Source organism: Acanthopagrus latus, chromosome 2 (assembly GCF_904848185.1).
Source record: "Acanthopagrus latus isolate v.2019 chromosome 2, fAcaLat1.1, whole genome shotgun sequence".
Taxonomy (NCBI): Eukaryota; Metazoa; Chordata; class Actinopteri; order Spariformes; family Sparidae; genus Acanthopagrus; species Acanthopagrus latus.
This window is the reverse complement of record NC_051040.1, coordinates 28,210,252-28,231,994: the sequence shown is the minus strand read 5'-3', so window position 1 is coordinate 28,231,994 and position 21,743 is coordinate 28,210,252.

Sequence of the window (21,743 nt, the reverse complement as noted above, 5' to 3'; positions counted from 1 at the left end):
GTCCAAAGTTTTAGCCCTGGCCTCTCGTTATATCCTGTTTTTTTTCTCTCTCTTTTTTTTTTTTTTCTCCATGGCAAAGGGTTCAAAAGAGGAGCACTAATTGGAGAAAAAGATAGTGGAGGTGGATAGAGGTTTGACCTCTTGCAGCTTCACTTTCGAAAGATCAGTAACCAATAACAGACTGCTAAGCAGTGGCAATGACAATGACTCTGACTGCTTAAAATAGAGATAGCCAGTTTATTGCATTATTCAACAGCTGCACTGAGCTGTTGTTGGATACATACAGGGGGAACACTGGATTCACCTTACATTGGTGTGATGACTGTCACTGTCATTGGGGTGAAACCACATCAGTTCTATAGAGATACCACATTTCTCATCTCTGCTGCTAGCTCATAGCCATGTCTAGTAAGCATACAACACTTTAAAGGAAAAGTTCACCCAAAAATTAAGATTCAGTCATTCTTAACTGACGCTCTGGAGACATTTTGTAGTTCATAAAACACACTCAGGTTCACTGAAACAGTGCTTTTCTAAACATCTAAAGGAGGCAGGGAAAACCATGATAAATGGCTCCATACAGCTCGTCCAGCGTCGTCCAAGTCTCCAAAAAGTCCTGAGATCATTAAAATGAAAACAGCTAATTTGATGTTAGAGTAAAAGTGCCCCATGCACTCCCATTGAAATGAGTTTGAACTGAAAACGGAAACTATGGTAAATCTTAAAAATGACTTTTTCATCGCAATTATGCTTTTACACAAAGGTTTGACTCAAATACATTCACAAAAAAAACCTAGGTTGCATTTTGGCGAGAGTGAGCGGTTTTGCTTTTACATCCTCTGCAGACTGAGAGTGGGCTAATGCTTTTAGTGTAGCAGCTCCGGTAAAGATTTCAGCTTGAAAATGTCTTTTCAGATCAGTTTGGTATCTTGGGGCATCCGAAGAGTCACATAACTCCAGGTGAGCTATATGGAACCATTTTATTTTATTCTATGCATGTATGTATTTTTTCTACAGTTTCTACGGTGGCACTGCCTTGTGAATGCAGTCTAAACCCAGCTTTGGAAACGAGGTGCAAGTGCCGGGGATACGATGAAGAACTGATGTCTTCAGGCCTCAAAAGTATTGAACTGAGTGAGCTCCATAAAGAAAGGTTTGACTTTAACACTAACAGGGAGGAGCATGTTTAGGATGGAGCAGCTACAATGTAACATCAGTTACATTCCCCCCCAGAGGCTTATGGTGTGCAGTCAGACTGTGATAACCTTGGTCATCATGTGGTACAGCTGCAGGCAGTGCAGCTAGTGAGTTCCTGGATCACATTTCCTGCCCATGGTACGCCACAGAAATGAAAACTGAAGTCTTATGAGTCTTATTTATGTATAATTTGCTGCAGCCATAAGTTTATTTTGGAATTTGGAGTTTGTCCTGTAAGATCCCAAACTAATTGTATTCTTTAATAGATTTTCAAAATGAATAATCAAAACAGCTTGTGGATTCAAAACAGTCAAATTTAAACATGAACAAACTACATTATCACTCTGTATGTTGACCTTCAGCAGAGGAACCCTTAAGTACTAGTTTCCTGACTGACATTTATACATTTGTTATCATGGTCGGAAATCACATTAGCCTCTAAATCCAATCCAGCCTTTAATGTTCCATATCTGCAGTCCGTATCTCATTTCCCTGAAAACCAGTGGGAGGCCTCTAACAAGCAGAGGTGCCACATAGTTATTGAGGTATACAGCAAGGTGGCATATGGTGTCTCAGAAGGTGTGAGGCCACATTTAGCTCCTCATCACATCTGATGCCTTGGTGGGGGATAGACGTGTGGAAAGAGAGCTCTGCAAGTGCATTGTTCAGCAAAGGGTGAATCAAAATCAAATCAATTGAATGTATATAAGCCAAAATTACAATCACATTGCCTCAGTGACCTTCGAGTTCAATGACCTTCGAATTTGGTGAGAAAAAACATGCAATTTTGAGGGGGGGACTTTTAACAGAGGGGAAAAAAGAAGATGGAAGAAACCTCAGGGAGAGTCACAGAGGAGGATCCCTCTCCTAGGACAGACAGACATGCAATAGATTACACATGTACCGAACAGAACAAGAAAACCACAGTGTGCCACTTGCTATGACAGAATATCTGTATATGTAATGTAAAGTGTGTGGATCCAGGAGACGACTGAGCGGACTGAGGCATCGCCAAGTTAGGCCCAGACCTCCTCTCTGGCTCGGTGACCTGGTAGAGGGCAGGTCACACAAGATAATTAGAAGTAAAAGAGAAAATGTCAGAGTAAAGAGGCATCACATTTTACAGAAATACAGAAATAAGGAGATAATAAAACAGAGGAGAGCAATGATCCAGCAGACTCCAGGGTGTGATGATCCATGTGCATCTATATGTGAGCCAGCAGGGACCAGGAGAGGTAGATGGTTCCAGGGGCCCATGGTCCATCAGAAGGGAGCCTGAATTAAAAGAAAGAAGGAGGAGGAGATGGAGAAAGAAGAGGAGGAGGAGGAAACTATACAGAGTGAGAGAGCGACACAGCCTGCAGCGTGTGGGGACAGAAAATGAAAACAAAAGTTAGAGAAATGTGATGATAATCAGAATAAGCAGATTGATTCTCATCAGCAAGACATGTGAATTATAATACTATAGGTAACTCAATGATATTGATTAAAATCAGTTTTGATTTTATATTTAAAGGTATCAACAGAGCCAGAGGCCAGTTATTCCAGAGGAAGGGGGCCTGACAGGAAAAAGCCCTGCAGCCAGCTGACTTCTTCTTAACCCTGGGAACCATCAGGAGACTGTGTACAGTCATCAGCAGCACATTAAAGCCTGATCTTATATGTACTGGGAGCCAGTGCAGTGACATTAGGATTGGTGTAATATGATCACATGTTCTTGTATGTGTAAAAAACTCTAGCTGCAGCATTCTGAATCATCTGAAGACTTTTGGTGCTCTCATGTGGAAGACCAAAAAATAAGGCAATGCAATAGTCCAGCCTAGATGGAACAAAGGCATGAGTCAGGATCTCTGCGTCAGCTGTGGACTGGAAGGACATCATTTTATCTGTGTTAAGCGGGTGGTAGCAAACGATGTCAGTAATGTCTTTGATGTGCTGACTGAAACAGAGGGCAGAACCCAAAGGTACACCAAGGTTCTTGACAGTTAAATTTAATAAATAACACAGTTGTCGAGAATTACAGTCACCTGATAAAAGTGGTGTCTCTGTCGAGCAGGGCCAATGACCAGCATTTCGTTTTTTTCTGAAATCAGGAGCAGGATGTTTTCTGACATCTATTTCTTCACTGCATACAAGCAGGTCTCTACTTTCATAATCTGAGATGTATCATCAGCTTTTATGGGCACATACAGCTGAGTGTCATCTGCGTAGAAGTGAACATGTATTTGTTGACTCAGAATAATTTGTCCAAGAGATGAAATATATAAAGGTATCACATATAGTATCCCAGTTGCCCAAAGATTTAACCCTGGCCTCCTACTGTTACCTATTTTTCAAAAGAGGGACACTAATTGGAGAAAAAGATAATGGAAGCAGATGAGGATTGACCTCTGGCAGGAAGTATGGACCATCAAAAAAGGAGGCAATCAGGAGCTCATGGGGGTGGATGAAGTAGAAAAAGAGCTTCAAGGAAGAGGGAAGTGCAGTGAAAGTACATCCATCAAGGGCAGCATTAATTTCTCTCAACTCATTGTGGGCTGGCATCCACTTGATCGACCTGGGCATTAGACACACTTTATCATACAACCCTCATCCCTGAGATTCTGAATGCAAAGTCCAACATTTGCAAACAAGCTGTTGAATCTCGCCCAACCTTGCTGGTGAACAAGTGAGCCCAGAGCCCAAAAGGAATCTTTTTTTTCAATGTAATCAGTATTATTTACATTAATGAGATAAACAGGCTAAAAGAGACACATCTTCTATAAGAACTACACCCCATAATCATCACATTTACATGTTCAACACAAAGCCACCCCAAAGGACCCGGTAGAATATGTCCGTCAAGAGCATGAGAGCCGTGAACGTGTCATGAACCCAATTGGAGGAAGAAGACACAACATGTATCACCAGCCCATGTTATCTACAGCAAGGCTGCCAGAAAAATGGCAGCCGCTTCCTGCGACATCCCCTAAAGTCAATCATTTCAACAAAGCTCAGATTATAACTCAAACTTTGACTGAGCCTTTTGAGGACACATCTTTTATACCCAATCCTGATACTATTGCCTGTTACCAATAAACCTGTTTAGCTGTAGAATGTTCCAAACAGGTGTTTTTGGAGCGTTAAACCACTTCCACAGTTGTTTTCCCTGTCCCACAATTGAAAAGTGTTGAAAAAATAGAATAACTACTTCTAAATAATAACTAAATATATTGTTGCTGCACTGTTTTCTTCCTCTGTGAATATATCAAAAATTGGTAGACTGGCATATGATCAAATTCTGATTCATTTGTGTTTTTCAAAAAAAAGTCCCAACTCTTTTGGAATCAAAGTTGTGTTTGTCACGTCATCTATCCAGCATCACTTTCAAAATTGCATAAAGAAAATGCGACACTGCAAGAGGTTGCACTCTCTGTTCAGCCTCCCGCAGTGCCAGCTCACGGCTGATGACATGATCAACTGAGGCTGCTCTGATTTCATTTGAAAGTTGTTGTCTTCTTTGGCCACGACGTCTTCTACCAGCTCTACCTCTCACTCTTCCTCCCCCTCTCATTCTCACCCTCCCTCCTCCTCTTCCTCTCTCTGCAATGTCTTCCATTGGTGTTGGGAAAAAAAAGCTCACCTGTGGTCTTTTAGTGCTTACTTCCTGATTGAAGTGGTAACAATTACAGTAACAATTGTTTGGCCAGGTGGCACATATAGTGGCCAGTTAGCTCATGTAGTGTCATTTTGAAAAGCAGTGTTTTGAAATGGCAAACATGTGACTTTATGTCAGATTGTTGTGTCTTATGCAGAGAACCGTGTTCAGTGCATTTAAAAAGTGCCATTTTGAATTGCAAAATGTGTGTGAAGCAGAAAATGTGTTTAAAGTTTTGGAGACTTGAGAAGAGGTTTTGTTCTCTGTGTGTCAGTTTAAATATTTGTTCTATGTATGTCATTTTATTGTGTTAGCAATTGGAAAAACACTGTAAAAAGGTTGTGATATGAAAGGTGTATGTGTGTGTGTGTGTGTATGTGTGTGTGTGTGTCTGTGTGTGTGTAGTATTTTTGGTAACACCTGGGTTCTCAACAACCTCTCCGTTTCCCTCCCTGAGACAGAGGTACAGTATTCAAAGACTTGGAAATAACTTTCCATTACACTGCAGTGATTGAGGGACAATATCTTCAACATCACAAAAGATGGATGCTGGAAATGAAGGACTGGTTGTGCATGTGTGTGTGTGTGTGTGTGTGTGTGTGTGTGTGTGTGTGTGTGTGTGTGTGCGTGTGTGTGTGTGTGTGCACGCACGTAAATGTACAGGGCCGAGGCTGGGAATGCTGTGTGTGGCAATTGGCCTCCTTTGATCTTGCCCTCTCCCTTGTCCCATTTCAAAAGAATCCCCTAAGAAGAAAAGTGTGTGTGCTGGAGGGGAAGGAAAAAAGCTAGGGGGAGGAAGAAGAAGAGGAGGTGGAGGAGGGAGGGGAGCGGGGGTGAGGACCACTGAAGTGTGAAGAGTGTGCAACTTTCTCCCACTGTCTTTCATTGCTCTCCCATTCTAAGAATGCTATTATGTCTGTGGAAAGTGGGAGAACGAGCAGGCGTTTAAGCCCTCTCTCTCTCTCTCTCTGTCTCTGTCTCTCTCTCTCTCTCTCTCTCTCTCTCTCTCTCTCTCTCTCTCTCAGTTTCTTAGTATAGGAAGCCGGTTCCCACAGGCTGAACAATACGTTAGCCAAGCGGAGCAGCATTGTCTGACGGGAGGATTTGGTGGAACTGAAACTATACGAGCATACAGGAGCTGCTTATGGCTGCAGGGGACATAGGAGCTCTATAGTAAAGACGGAGGCACAGCCGATAAGGCTTTCACAAGGCCAATACTAAGACCCCGTTAACATGACAACAGTTTTGCTGGAAACATTGTGTGATAGATCCTCAGGGCACAGATCTTCAAAAACAATTGAAAAATTGTTAGTTTGCATGCCGGCCAGGTAGGTTGTGGTGTGACTTTCCAAGTATGCACCACAGAACAACACCAGCGTTAATTAACTCAGTAGAGTCAGCGGCACAAACTAAGCTTGATGGTCCACCATTGTTCTTGTGTAACTGTCCTCCTACTCTCCCCTGGTTATTAGGCGGAAAACACAATGCACATACGGGAAACTGGGCTGTGTTGAAACATTTTCCACGGGAGTTGGCTGTTGCAAGTTTACATGACGATGTTTACCTTCTAGAACCTGGTTCCCCACCAAAAGTTTAACGGGTTTATTTGCCCTAGAGAGCAAAATGTCCACGATCTAGCTGTAAGCAGGTTACAGTAGAAGTAAATGCACTGCCCATGTCGCTGGGAGTGTGCTTGTGTGTCTTGGTGTTCAACTCACCAGAAACTCTTTCTGTTCCTTCCCTTCAATCTCTTTTTTTTCCTCTCGCACCAACACCTCCTCATACCTACGCAAGTGAGTTGGTGGTCCCAAAACAAATATCACTGTTCCCAAAAAAACATGATAGTTGAAGTGTACCAGTGACAGTTGTACGTTGTCTATTCTCAATTTGGTTGGGTTTAGATGATTTTTTTTTTCATTTAGGTCAAAATCACCATATATTACTGTATCTCCATTTACAAATATTGTAATAATGTCAAAATACATGTGATCAAATCCTGATGATCATTAAAACTGGCTTTAAACTCTTAAAAAACTGCAAAACATACTGTAATCACATAACCATACATTTAGCTAAGAAACATGTTTTTTTTATTGTATCATCCATTAGACACGCTCCTTTTGAAGTGATAATCCAGAATTAAACAATCTTGAATAAGGTCATCATAATTCATAATTTCCCCCTGCATAAATAAAGGAAAACTAAGTAGTCTCTCTGTTGTTCATTAGTTTGGAATCCATTGTATTTTCATGCATCCTATTGAACTTTTTGGGGTAGAGATACACTCGGCAAACTGAGCCTTCAGTCATATTGATGGGCTCAGGATTTAGCAGTGAGTGGAAAGATGCTGCCTACCTTTGTTTTCATTCAAAATACATCAGTAAATCAACATAGGATTTAAGGTTAGCAAGCAATTGACAACTTCTTCAGTTCTCTGATGTGAGTAAATTCACAATTATCCCTCTTCACAATGAATATCGTGATAGTGTAAATTCACCCCGATCAACTTATCCTGAGTGTTTTAACCCCCACCTGTGATAAAATCTTGTATCCTCCCATCCCTAGAATGTTCTTATGTGACCTACACATCTTTAGTTCCACTATGTACATGATGTGGCTTAAACAGTCAGCTAAAAGGACTCGCACTGGACATGAACTGCAGTGTACAGGGTGAAAGGCCTGTGCTTGTCTAACTCAACCATCCTCCCTGACCTCCTCCTTAAGCAGACTTTGTTGCTCTTCACTTCTACTTCCCCTGACTACCTCCTTTGTGGTTGTGATAATTGCTATGGCAACGAGAAGTCCCTACCTAACAAGAAACATAATTAAGGGTAATAATAAGCTTTCACAGTGGATGCTCCATCTGAGGAGGACGGTTTATTTCTGTCTAGTCACATCATTTCATTGATTTTGTATGCAATCACACTACCCTTTAAATTTACTTTGCATTCAGTCTGACCACACAGATTTACAGGCTCCTCAAGGACATTCATACATTATTTTTGTTACCTTGAAGTGTTTTGATGTTTTGGCCTTTTTCAATGAGGAGTGTAGTTAAATGGCATCTTGAAGCGAGTCTTATGTGCACCTTTTTGCTTGTTTGGACAGGTACTTGTTGAGTTACGTGGGAATTCACTAAATATTATGAATATGTTTTATTATAGATATTCTAAAAATATCAAAAAAGTTCAAGGAACATTTTATAGGCTCTTACAGTAGAAGCTAATATCTAAAAATGCTGCATCACTGTAACCCTGAAAATAACTAAAGGCAGGTGTGCGGCAGAGTGAGTTGACCAGTCATGTACAGCCGATATATACAGTTATAACTACTAAATACTGCAGCTGTCGGTCAGCTACAGTGTGTTTGTGATTACAGTGGCAAGAATCAACAGTTACTGAAAGGGCTCCAAACTTTCAGTAGTTGTTTCAAATAACTCAAATGAAAAGATTAATATGTTGGTTGTTTTATTACCCTATAAATGATCAGTTACTCCAAAAAATGTTTTTTTCAATAGAAGGTAAGTACAGAACTTCAACTCTCAAAAATACACATTCCCCATTCACACACACATTCATACCGTGATGGCAAAAGCTGCCATGCATAGTGCCAACTACTTATCAGAAGAACATTTTGGGTTTAGTGACTTGCTCAAGTTAACTTTCGACATGCAGCTGACGGAGCTGGGGATCTGAACCAGCAGCGATCCAATTATTAGATGACCCGCTCTCCCTCCTGAGCTACAGCTACCTCCTACGCCTCCTACTATGGTCAGAAGTAAATCAGCTTAACGGGTAACTCCACCAATTGAACATATGTAAGAGTTTGTTTGGGGAGTACTACTGCATAGAGTATACAGGTGAGGTGAAACCACCAGGTTCAGAAAAGGCAGAATAATGTGTGGCATAAAAAAGGTCATATCTCTGGTTCTACTGTATTGGATGTTCTGAAAGAAATTGAAAATTACAAATGATGAATTAAACACATTTACTTTTTCATCAAAATGTAATTTAATGGGAAGTGAATACAATTTAACTTTTAATATAAAACTGTTACTCATCAATTGCACATGTTAATTTTTTAATGCATGGAAATTAATTGGATTGTAACTTAATTTGATACATTTTATTCTAAAATAAAGAATAATTGCATTATTTAAGTTGATATATTGCATTAAAACTTCATTCTTTAAACATTTAAATTGAGAAGAGCTTTCATTTTAGTGCCTTGCAGTTCAAGTCACTGCCATTTTTATTTAAGAATGATTTAAACTATTATAAATAAGATATGAATCATTATAGTCACTGGATCAGTTCATCTAATTTTTGCCTTTTTGTTTTTTTGATTTTGACTTTTATTGCCTTCATTACCTACAATTCACACTTAGCCACTGACATCATTGTAGGTAACATTTCAGATTACATGCAGCTTCCTCTGCAGCCATAAAAGGTTTTTCACAGTGCAGTAGTACTCCCAGCACCTGTAGACACACTTTAATTGTATTTAACCTGTTTAATCATGATTTTGACCATGAGTCTACAATTTATGACAGTGTCGAATACTGTACAGTATATATATTTTCTGACTCTCCCTACATTTGAATCTTTGTCATGCACACACTGATCAACGTGCTCATTTTGTGTGCATTTAGTTTGATTTATATTATTGTATTTAAAAAGAAATAATTTATTTATTTTATATTTTATTATTATTTCATCGTGAAATAATATGTATCTTTACTACTTGACTGGACTTTAGAACAAAACTTGTGTATTCAGTGTACAGTAACAATGTGAGTATTATACTGTATGCATTCATTTGGCTGTTGGTTACAGTGCAACAATTGTTTAAATGCAATGTATGGAAAAATAATGCAAATACATGTGTACAAATTTCATGTTTGCTTCAACACTGTGGGCCAAAAAAGTTGATTGTGATGAAGTCCCGAAAAGTTCTGTGAGTTTGTACACAGTCCGAGTTTGAGAAAAGGACCAGCTGGTGGCTCCAGGAGGAGTGTTGAAGAGGACATGGTGGTGTGTCTGACGCCAGCTATATGATCCTCTGTAGCACTCACTGACTGAAAGCTCTTTACAAAGACCTTTGTTATTTTCACACTCTGGCTCACAACAGCCAGATCAGAGGCGAGACAAGGCCAGCCAGTAATAAGCCAGCGGCTGATACATATAGAGGAACAGTGGAGGAGGAAATTACAGATGCTATCAGCCAAGCTCAAGTACCCCTCCCTCTGTCTTCTCTCTCCCTCTGTCTCTCTCTCTTTCCCTGTCTCTTCCCTTCCTGTGATTCTTTTCCTCCGCTTTTTTCTTCAACGGGCTGCTGCACAGACGACAGTCAGAAAGGTATGCAACTCTCCATTGACAGCGGCCAGCAAGGGGTCCCTCACTGCAAATCAGCCCCACTGTTCTTGGGATTTGAATGCCCCCCACTCTTCCAGCTCGCTGGCCCCGCCATCCAGTCGCCTCCACCCTAAATGCCACCCTGCCCCACAGAGATTGACCTTACTTACTAACTTATATGCGTGTATGTGGCCTTAAACCGACACATGCAAATGGTTGATTTTCGTACAGTCATCATGGATGTCTTATTCAAGACAACGCTGAATACAAACCTCATTTTAATGAGGGTTTTCCTTGTCATAGCACCCAGACACTTTCATTAACACACACTAATACACAAATTAAATTAGTATTGATTGTATATTTGTCGACTGTCAGCATAAGTGCATTAATAGCAGACCACAGGTTATGTTTACTGTTGCTTGGAGGAGCAAGGTGGTCGAGGTGAGCTGCAACTTTATTTCTTCATTCAATGCAGAAATACATACACCCAATGACATTATAGCACAACTGTCAAACCTTGAGTAAGCAGCAATGTAAACAGCAATGTCAAACCTTGAGTTGTGGCTGCAGTGGTGTAATGACTGTAAAATACTCATCAAACATCTACACTTTTGTCTAGGCTGATAGATCTGTTACAGCAGTGGCTGGAGAGGTGCTGGAGGATGAAGGAGCATCCCCGACGGCGGCGTCCAAGTTTTCCCTAGAGCTCTTTTCAGACCGCTGTCATCTGCCCCTCATCCTCAATGCATGGCCACTTAAAGACGTTGTCCAGAGAGCTTTGTTTTGATATCTTTGCATTTGAAATTACATCTCCAAATCTGAACTAGCTAGCCAGCTACCTTGCCGTAATGATCTGTCATTGAACAGATGGCAGTGTGTATGCCAAGACGACCCCACACTCATTTGGACTTTCGTTACAAGTAACATGAAGTTAAGGATTTTGATCGAAACAGCAAGCTACAACAGTAGCTGTGTTCACATGAACAATATTTCGGATTGAAATCATTTGATTGGAGATTCCGGCTTCATTGTTAACATTGGTGCCAAACAAAAAAAGTAATCCGATAAAAGGATTGTCCCAAAGGATTTAATCAAAATTGAACCTTTCGTGATCTGGGCCACTGTGAAACATCAAATCTGCTGTCTTCTTGAATAGGAACAGCAGCCACGGACATGTTATCCTAAAATCCCACATCCACACTGTAGCAAGTCGTGTCCGCCAATCGTTGCATCCATTAGTCTGTCTGGGTTGGAACCAAACTTATTGGAACACAGTAGCATTGTGACAGAATGACTGCAATAGTCTGGTTGAGATGGGGAAATCTGCATCAGCTGGTACAGGTGGTCACTTGAGTACGCCTTCCCTATTTTTTGTGTTTTTTTTATTTTTGTTATTATTTTTGTTTTTTTATTTTTATTCGATAAGTCCTCTCTTCCAATAGGAGAATAGAAGAGGAGTGGTATCATCGTCTGAACTATGAACCAAACACGTTTTTCCTTTCTTGTCATTTCTTGGCGTTCTTTCCTGAGAGAGATTGGAACTAACCATTGACTACATAAAATATGGACAGAGTTTCCTTGACTGAAAAATGAAGCCACTGTTGAAGTGTATTAGACCTGCATTCTTTCTATTAGTGGGGGGAAGTATGTAAGCTTACGGGAAGATAAGCCAACTTCTCACTTGATTTATTACCTCACTTTCCTAATGAGTTTAGGGTTTCAGTTGCCAGTTTCAATTCTTCCTCTGCACAGGCTGATGCTCATTTTCATAAATTATGGTGCCATTTACAGTAAAGCAGGGTATACATTTCTCCCAGAGCCCCACCTTCTTGTTTAAATATTGTCGAAAGAATGGAGATGAATGGTCGCCCACATATATGGTTGATGTCACAGTGGGTTTATACTTTTAACTTAAATGTGGCAAACATTTTAAGCATCAGTGCTGCAATGTAACATTCTTATGTCTTCCTACCTTACAATTCAAAAGTAAGGTCTTACAGTGACACTACATCATTTCATTGATCTCAACAAGCCTGGCTAATTTAAATACCTGTGAGCTCCTTAAAGCTCCTCTGCAGTTTGATTGTAAACAGAAGTGTTCTTTTAAATAGTTTCTTACTTAAACTCATTGTGTGAATCTTCAAGGTCTAACACACACGATGAATTGATTTCATTCTTTATTCAACACTTGAAAACCCACCTTTTCCCTGCATTTGCAGGCATATTGCTGCACTTCTTTGGCATGTTGCCACCACCTGTAGATCAGTGAAGTAGTGTAAGAGAATCGGCAGAAATATGTGTCACTCTCAAGTACATATGCGTGCATGTTCGTCCTTGTGTACGAGACAAACAAAATGAGGACCAATCCATTGAACTGCTAAGTTTTGTAACTAGAGAACCTCCACAGGGAACCTTTGAAAAGTTAAATATGCTCATCTTTATATGTTTGCAGGTAGATTTGGTCCTCAGAAATGTACAAACACACACACACACGCACACACGCACACGCACACACACACACACACACACACACACACACACACACACACACACACACACACACACACAAACATATTTTTCTCTTTCATCCAGTTCCCTCTGTCCTCCTCACTTGGATTTTCTTTTCTTTTCCAGAGGGGGGCTGGCACTCCTGTGGCCCTGCAGCTGCATTTTGGGCTTCCTAACTGGTTCTCAAGGGGCAAATAAAACCCTATTATATCTTGGAGGGAGGGCTGCATTCAGGCTGTCATGCAGACGCTCAGATGAAACGCAGCGCAGTCACACAATCACAGGCTGCTACAGTATGAATGAACAGTGCCCGTTAGAAATGGCGCCCTCTCAACCAGGTGGCTCCCAAAGGGTTTTTTTTCTTCTTTTTTCCTTTTTTACAGACGGGTGAATTTCCAAACTCACAGGATCAAGTGTGATGTGTGGAATAACTAAATCTTGGTCCTGAGATTTTATCTTAAACTCAGGGTTGTTCATGTGCGAAGCTGAAGTACCATGCTAATTATCCCCCCATCTGAAAGGGCCACATTGCCCGTTCATCATTATTGCCAAGGCATGACAAGTTTTCCTTTAAGAATTAGCTTGAATTTCGTCTAATTAATGACTAATCACCATGTTATTTTATGTGACACTATAATTACTCATAGGGGAAATGTTTGATTGCCTATAATCTACATTCTATCTGCCATTCGAAGTGCTGTTACTACTTTTCCCATAACAATTTCCTGTAGTTGTAGTGATCTGGAGTGTTTCTATAATTTTAGAATGTTATTAATATCAATTGGATGATTATTAGATTTTAATGACTCCTCGGGGGTTAAAGCTATCAATAACAGCTTCTCATATTCTACTACCCAAGGCACATACTTACAAGGGAATAACAGAAAAAAACTGTCACAACTGATTCTAAAATGAAGTAATTTCTTGGTCCAGGAGGCAGCGAATGATGGTTCATTTGAAGCAGATTTAGATTACAGTATCACAGTAGGCTGCATCCTGTGTAAAGGTTACATCTCAGACTGCTCCACTACCAATTTGTTGTTTAAGTCGGAGACTGTTCTCCAGCAGCATAGCAAATTCCTCAAAACAGCTTCTCTTTATTTCCAAGTGACCTAGCCCTCTAGTGGCTGTAGGAATCCTGATGGCCGCAAAGGTGGACTTCAGATGAGGTTTAAGAATGAAAGGGAGGATGTTGGGAGACCAATGAGTGAAGAAAACTTCAGATTTCATCATGGGAGAGTGATGATTTTTTTCTTAACTATTACCACTTAACTATAACCATTACCTTATGTGAATATCCCCTTGTCTTACAAAGTAGTCATTTTATATCACACCAAATGACTTTTTTTTCCACCTAACCAAGAGTTTTTGTGCCTAAACTTAACCAAACCTTTACCATAGTGTCTGTTTTAACAGTAGTTTGTAATGATAAGTTAGGCTGACTTTATAATAGCATAGCAGATCCCATTTGTTCTCATTCTAAAGGCCACTGACAAAGGTATATAAAGCATTTTGCAATATGTACTTTAGAGCAACTTGGAGGTCTTGGTGATTCAGCACATTAGAAATATAATGTGTAACATTTCAGTATCAACATGACTGAAAGCTGCTAGAACTTTGTTGTACATGTCACTGCATGCCATTATCCCTTGTGTGTGTGTATGTGTGTGTGTGTGTGTGTGTGTGTGTGTGTGTGTGTGTGTGTTTGAATCCAGGTGAATCTCTGATTGAACTCAGCAGTCAGCAGAGACTCTGGTTCTCTCTCTCTATTTACCTGCTCTCCTCTCTGTAACATTACATTCATGAGGCAAAGCACATTTCCCCTCCAGCTCCAGTCAGCAGTCATCATTACAGAACATAAATGTCTGACAATGGAGGTCGCTCCGCGGACCACTGCTGCAGTCAGGTTAATAAACAGGAGTGAACATAAATCTACTTTTCAATTCCAAAAGAGAAAAAAAAGTCATCTCTGAGCTCTCCTCCCTTCATTAAATAGTTTGGATCAAAGCAAAACCTGATGTGACTCCAAGTGTTTATTCCTCCAGAAGGTCTGGATCTGCAGCGACTCTCTGCAGCAGCTGAGCATCGGCTCTGCCATCTTCGCTCCGCCAGCAAATGTCTTTTGTTTTGATAGAGAGAACCCTAGCGGCAGAAAATAGAGATTGTCTGTTCATGAACCAGCTTCACATTTTCCCTGTACATAGTGACCAGCTAAGCACACTGAACTACTGACGGCATTGCACCTTGTCATAAAAAAATAATAACATACATAATTATATTTACCAAATACAGTATAAAATAACTATAGTTAAGTTCATAATGTAGTATTCAAAATGTACATTACACTGTTGTATAAACTTTTATGGTTTAGAAACATATATTACATATCAACATTTTAAAACATGATCATAAAAACAGACTAGATTCATTTGGTGATTGGCTTAAATTATACATCCACAATTTGTTTTTAGGAGCCAAAATTAACATATTAGCAGGTGTGATTTACCAACACAGTTACCAACAGAGTATCAATTCCCACCTTCCTGGGTCAGTGTTAACAGCTTAACATAACATGCTGCGATTGAGTAGCACAAAGTGACATAATGTGAAACAAAAACTGGTTTGTAAATGAGCAGAGATGGCGATGTGGTATAGCTCATAATGATTAAATTGTTCAAATGTCCAAGTTCTGTGTGTAGGAGCATAACTACAAAGGTGCATCAATATGTTAATTGAACAGGGGAAAATTTGTATTAAAACAGGTATGACAGTTTCATCACCTCAGTTACATTATGGTTTGTTTTATGTCTCTTATTAGCTCAGCTGCTGAAAGGTTCAACCTGCAAAAGCAGAGTGTTGCTAGGAATTAAGATACCCTGTATTACAACTAGAACCAATATCTTTTGTTTTTAACAAATACCCAACTCAAAGACAAACCGCAAAAATCACATTGAAATGATGTGTATGATGTCGTCTGTTTGTTTTACTTACTGTTAATTATGTAATTGATTATGCACAGGAGGGGTTTTGCCTGAATTGAATAACATGAGTCATTTAAATTTAAATTAAAACATCTTATTTAAAATTCTGTTTCTCTCTGTGTCCTCTCATCCTTTAGTCTGTATATGTGTGTGCCAGAGTTCTGTTGATAACAGTTTGAGCAAAGAGACTCTGGCCACCCACACACAAGCTGGTCCCTGCAGCACGACTGCAGCCAGCTGCCATATGACAGGCTAGAGACGTCTGCGCTTGGTTGCAGACACTGTTTATTTGTCTTACAGATAGGTGCCGGGGTTGTTTAATGCTCGGATGAACCGAGCTGCTCGATACAATCGCTGTGCGCGTATGTATTCAGTGTGTGTATGTCATGCTATGCCACATGCAGGGCAATTCCATCACACCATAAAAGGCTGCATATTAAAGACTATTCATATCCAATTGTGTGGAACTACATAAACAATGTAGAGATCTTTGTCGTAGGCCTTTTCCAGCCTTTTTTTCCCCCTATTTTTATCTCGCGTGCTGACTCAATGTGCCTTTTCAACCAACCTACAAGGAGATAAGTACAATCACAGGGCACATATCAGTCACTACAGACACTGAGGAAACCCACAGAGACTTTATCCAAACAGCCACTTGTCTACCACACTCCACTACATTAAGCACTGTGGGAATTCTTCACACTATATGTAGTATGTGTGTGTGTGTGTGTGTGTGTGTGTGATTATATATATATATATATATATATACATATATATATATATATATATATATATATATATATATATATATATAGAGAGAGAGAGAGAGAGAGAGAGAGAGAGAGAGAGAGAGAGAGAGAGAGAGAGAGCGCGAGTATTAGGGCTGTCAAAATAACGCTTATTTTGATCGATTAATATTTGTCAAAAATTATAAAACACTGTAAAGAAAGATTGTAAAGTTACCCACACACACTGTAACTGTTCACAGCTGGGTTTTTTGTTTGTTTGTTTGTTTTTATGTTTGTTTTTTGTTTGCAATTTATGCAGCAAGGAATTTTATCTCACAACACCAATTGTATAGGAAGAGTTGATAGTCTGATAGTTCCCATAGTTTCAGCTGGGAGATGTAAAATACTTGGCTGATTATTTAAACAAAATCAATTCACAAAATGTAAAGACAGTTAACAAATTTACACCTCTTTTCATAACTAAACGCTAAAATGAAACCCTTCATGGTCTGAATTCAAGTTCCTCTCATTTACCAATCTGAGATGAGTGTAATATCCCTCTTGCAGATTTCATTCAAACCTGACAAAATGAATAAAACTCACTAAAAGGGGCTTGGTTTGTCTTTTCACAATCATATCTGGTTTGGCTCAAAAATCATAAATTACTAGTGCGATGATGAGTATGATGTGACAATGTTTTTGCTGTTTTCACCTACTGCCCCGGAGTCATAGTCCTGGTCAGAGCTGCTGTAAATCACCTCTGTACTGTATCCTCTTGTCTTCAAACTAACATCCATCAGACATCACTTAAGCCATGAAACCATTTTAAATAATCAGTATTGATATTTCAATAATTTTGACAACACTATGACACCCTAAATTTCTAGAAAGTTGGATGTTGCTGACTTACTTTTTTTTGCCTGTACCATTTTGCTATTGAGACCTAGTGGTTGGTTAAATGTTAACCTTTTCTTTTTGAAATGCCCATTTGTACTCATGAGAGTTGTTAATTTTGCTCATGTTCCATTTTCATCAGGCTTGATTACTAACAATTAATAATCACTAATGGTATTTATTAAAGTCCATAATATAAATTATCAATATAAATTGATAATAGGGATCACCATCCTGGAATCAGGAGCCAATAACCATACTGGAAAATAGTATCAAAAGAAGGGGTTCTGTTATGAATAGCAGATTGTAGTGTTGGACCCAAATGCAGGAAGAAGTTTGAAAGGAGACAACAACAGGAGATGCAGACAGGTCAAAGGAGGAACTCCAGCTCAGGCTGAACTTTGCCAGGGTTGCAGTGGAGGCAACTCAAGGTGACAATGGTGGATAGCACAAGGGGAGAGACTCAGAGGTGCCAAAGGGGAAATCCCCACCCAGCCCCTCCAGCACCTCTGAAACACAACAAGCACCAGAAAACAAACACAAAAAAGGGCCACAACAAAGTCTGAAGATGACATTAGCTACCCCCCTCAATGGGCACACCCGGGCGCCCTACCAGGTTAAGAGGAAACTCAAGGTAGAAGTCATCTATGAGTGTATGATCCAAGATGAGTGCCTGTGAGAGCGAGAGTGATCCCCTTGGCCATAACCCTTCCAGTCTGCCAGATACTTGAAGACTTGGCCCGACGTCATATGACCAGGATCACATTGACATTGTAGGCAGGATAGTCATCAATGACCAGGATGGGAAGAGGGGGTTCAGCTGGAGAGTAGAAATTGTTAACAGCACCTTGCAAAACATCCGCCAAACCTGGGGCTCTAATTACAGACAGTTGCTGTGTCTCAATTCAGGGTCTGCATCCGTTGGAGACCGCATTTGAAGGCCAATTACTTCGCAATGCCATGTGAAGGCTGTCCCAATTCGAAGGCTCTTCCAAATGCAGCTCATAAATGCAGCTTTCTTTTACCTCTTTTTGGAGGATACATCACTACTATCCTTTGCGGCCTCCCATATCTGAAATATCTTTTTTGTGCCCCAAGAAAGAAAGAAAGAAAGAAAGAAAATGGCGACATCGTGTGGCGTAGATCATCACTTTTGTGGGCCTGGGCAGCAGAAATCATGACGTAAGGGTAAAGGGCAGAGGCCGGGTCCTTCAAATGATGCAGACCCTGAATTGAGACACAGCAAATGTCAATAGGGAGACCATGGATCAGGAAAACATGAAGTGTGAGGAGCTCAGCAGTCACAAAGGCTGAGGACAGCTCCATCAGAGGAACAAAGTGGACCGAGTTGGAGGAGCAGGCCTCTATGGTGAAGATTGCAGGTTCACTATTTGAAGCAGGGAAGTCAACAACAATGTCCACTGCTATGTGGGACCAGGGGCGACTTGGCACAAGTAGAGGAAGAAGGAGACCAGCCAGAGGGTGATGAGGAGAGGAGGCACAATAGACCCAGGATCAGCCGACGCCAAGTCTGGGGAGAAGAGCTGGGAAAGGGCGTCTGGCTTACTGTTATGGTAACCAGGAACCAACCCAGAATGAGTAATAGTCAGCTCAGGAACAGGGACCAGCAAGCATGCCAGGAGTTGAGTCATTTTGCTTAGTCAAGGTAGGAAAGGTTTTAGTAGTCAGTCCTAATAATGAATGGTTGTTTGGTGCCCGCTAGCCAGTACCGCCACTCCTGGACAGGCAATGTCAATGCCAGAAACTCCCAAATTCCGACGTTGTAATTTTGTCTCCACTGGCGAGAAGCAGCAAGCAAAGTAGGCACATTGATGTAGTTTCTGAGTGGCTGAAAGGCATGACAAGGTACTCAAAGTGGCCTAAGGGGATGTTGAAAACTGTTTTCCACTCATCCTCCCTTATCGAAAAAGATGGTAGGCATTTCGGCAGATACAGTTAGAGAGGAGAGTGTCATGACAAAGAGGCTTAAAGGAGGGATCAGTAAGGTGGAGAGTGATATAAATGAGGCAATGGTAATCAGTACAAGGGCACAGGGTCTTGTCTTTCTTGTCCACAATGAAAGACCAGGCGTCAAGAAGGGAGGAGGAGGGCCTGAATAAGCTGATGGCCATGGAGTCATTTAATTACCTCTCTATGGTCTCTCTCTCTCATGGCATGTCAGATTGTATAAGAGACTGGAGGGAAGTGAGGTGCCAGGGAGAAGCTCTATGGCATGCTTATAAGGTCGATGGAGCAGCTGACAACTCTGGCAAGGTCTGGTAATCTGGGGCACTGGGGACAAATCAGGTGGTGTGGGGGGGGCAAGGGATAGTTAACTTGGTAGGTGCAGCGGACTGGAGACAGCAGGAATGGCAGTAGGTGCTCCAACTTGCCTGGCGGCTGATTCCCAGTTAATGTAGGGATTATGTAGTCTGAGCCAGGGGTGATCAAGTAAAATTGATGAGATAGGAGAGGAAATGATGAACAGTTGAGTATGTTGTGATGGGAACTGTATGATAAGTCAGTGTGACCAAGAGCCGGCTGTCAAGGGCATTGATTATCTTGGGGAATTTGAGGGCCACAATGGGGAACGTGCTTGTTCCACCAGACTAGAGACAATAAGGCTGTCGTTGGCGCCAAAATCAATCAATACATGCATGGGGAGGAGCTCACATGACCATGGAGAGAGGTAGTGGTGTGGATATGAGAGTTAGTAGTGGTGGAGGTCTGGGTCGCCAGTGTCACTCACTGGGGAGCCTGTCCTTTTGGCATAGCAGGGCATCAGGTGAGAAGGTCTCCAGGTCATCCACAGTATATACACAGCTTGTTCATGATGCATTGTTGGCATTCTTCTGGTGACAGATGAGACCAACCCAATTACATGGATTGCTCCGAAGCAGCAGGGGGAGCTCTGGGGTTAGATGAGGGGCATGAAACTGGTCTATGCTCCTGGGCAGAGTGAGGAGCCTGGCTGAAGGTGGAACTAGTTGACCTACAACAGGAAGAAGCCCTCTTTCTCTCTGTCTTTAATGCACTTCTCAAAGCAAAAAACAAGTGAGATTAGTTCTTCAAGGGTTGAAGGCTGTTCACCATTGTTTAGCTCATCTTGCCTTGGAGCTCTGCACTGGGTGGTCGAAAGCTCTTGTCCTTTCTATCACTCAGTGGCCAACGAACTGAGGCTCGAATCACCTTCCATTGGTCCTTGTTCCTTGATAGAGATGTGGCTTATCATACTCTCACAAGGTGGCAAAGCTAACGCTTAGCTCCACAAAGTGGAGAGGCTTAAGTCAGCTTTTGAGCACAAAGAAAAGCAAGCAGCAGTAACAATATTTTACAGCTTAAAACCAGCAGCAAAGCAGACTCAACAGTCTGCAAACACCATAATAAATGTATCTTAAAAGCATACAAATATTCGCTGTAAATCTCAAGTATCTGCTGAGACACTAATTACCTCACTTGTGGCCGCACTTGTGAGTGTGCCCATCCACCTTTTTGATCCAGCACATTTGTCAGCATGGATGAATGGCATTGGCCGCAGCAGTGTCCCGCTAAAGGGCTGATGGTGGTTGTTCTGAGGATTGTAGCTCGGGGAAACAGCAGAGTTGATTTGGACGGAAAGAACAGGACACAGCGGCAATCCTTCATTATGAGGGGGAATACTAATGAATTCATTAGAGGCTGAATTGCACAGCTTCAGTTGTGAGTTGTGGCGTGTAGCTGTATTCATCGTGCATCAGGCTGATGAACAAAATGTTTGGGAAGCTTACGCTCCGTTTGTTCCAGATGCATTTATGTCCTTAGTGGGAAGTGATGCAAAGGTCCCTGTAACAATCTTTAGGGACAAAGGTGCCTATGATTCCTTTAAATTTGACTCTGTCTTGCCCTTGTCAGGGCAAACTGATACCGGTGAATGTGTTCTTAGTCATTCTTCCTGTTCCTATACTCAGTATGGTTCTGGACTGTGAGCTGGTGAAGGACTAGTTAGCTGTTGGTTTGTGCCTGGCTTTGCCCAGGTACACAATTTATTTTAGGCAAAGGCTTGACTGGTGTGAGCCAACACTACTCGCTCGGCTGTTGTAACTTTTGTCTGCCTGGTTTTGTGTCTGAGGAGAGCTTGATTGTTGCCAGAGGTGTCTTCATCTTGCGCAGCTGCGTTTGCCATAGCCAAACCAAGTCCAGATGTGGCGCCTGACTGTAATGGTGCTGATGTCGTTTTGGAAGACCTGTCCATGTCTGAATACCCTTTGTTGCTGCTACACTGTGATGTGGTACAAGAATGATGCAATGATCTCTCTGTAAAAGAGATATCTAAATGTGATGGGCTGTTTACGAGGGCTTTTAATTGTAAGAGTATTTATCCTGCTTTTACTTCAGGAAAGGACCTAAATACTTCTTCCATCACTGGCATTAAGCATGGAGCTAAAAGGCAAGTAGCTTAGCT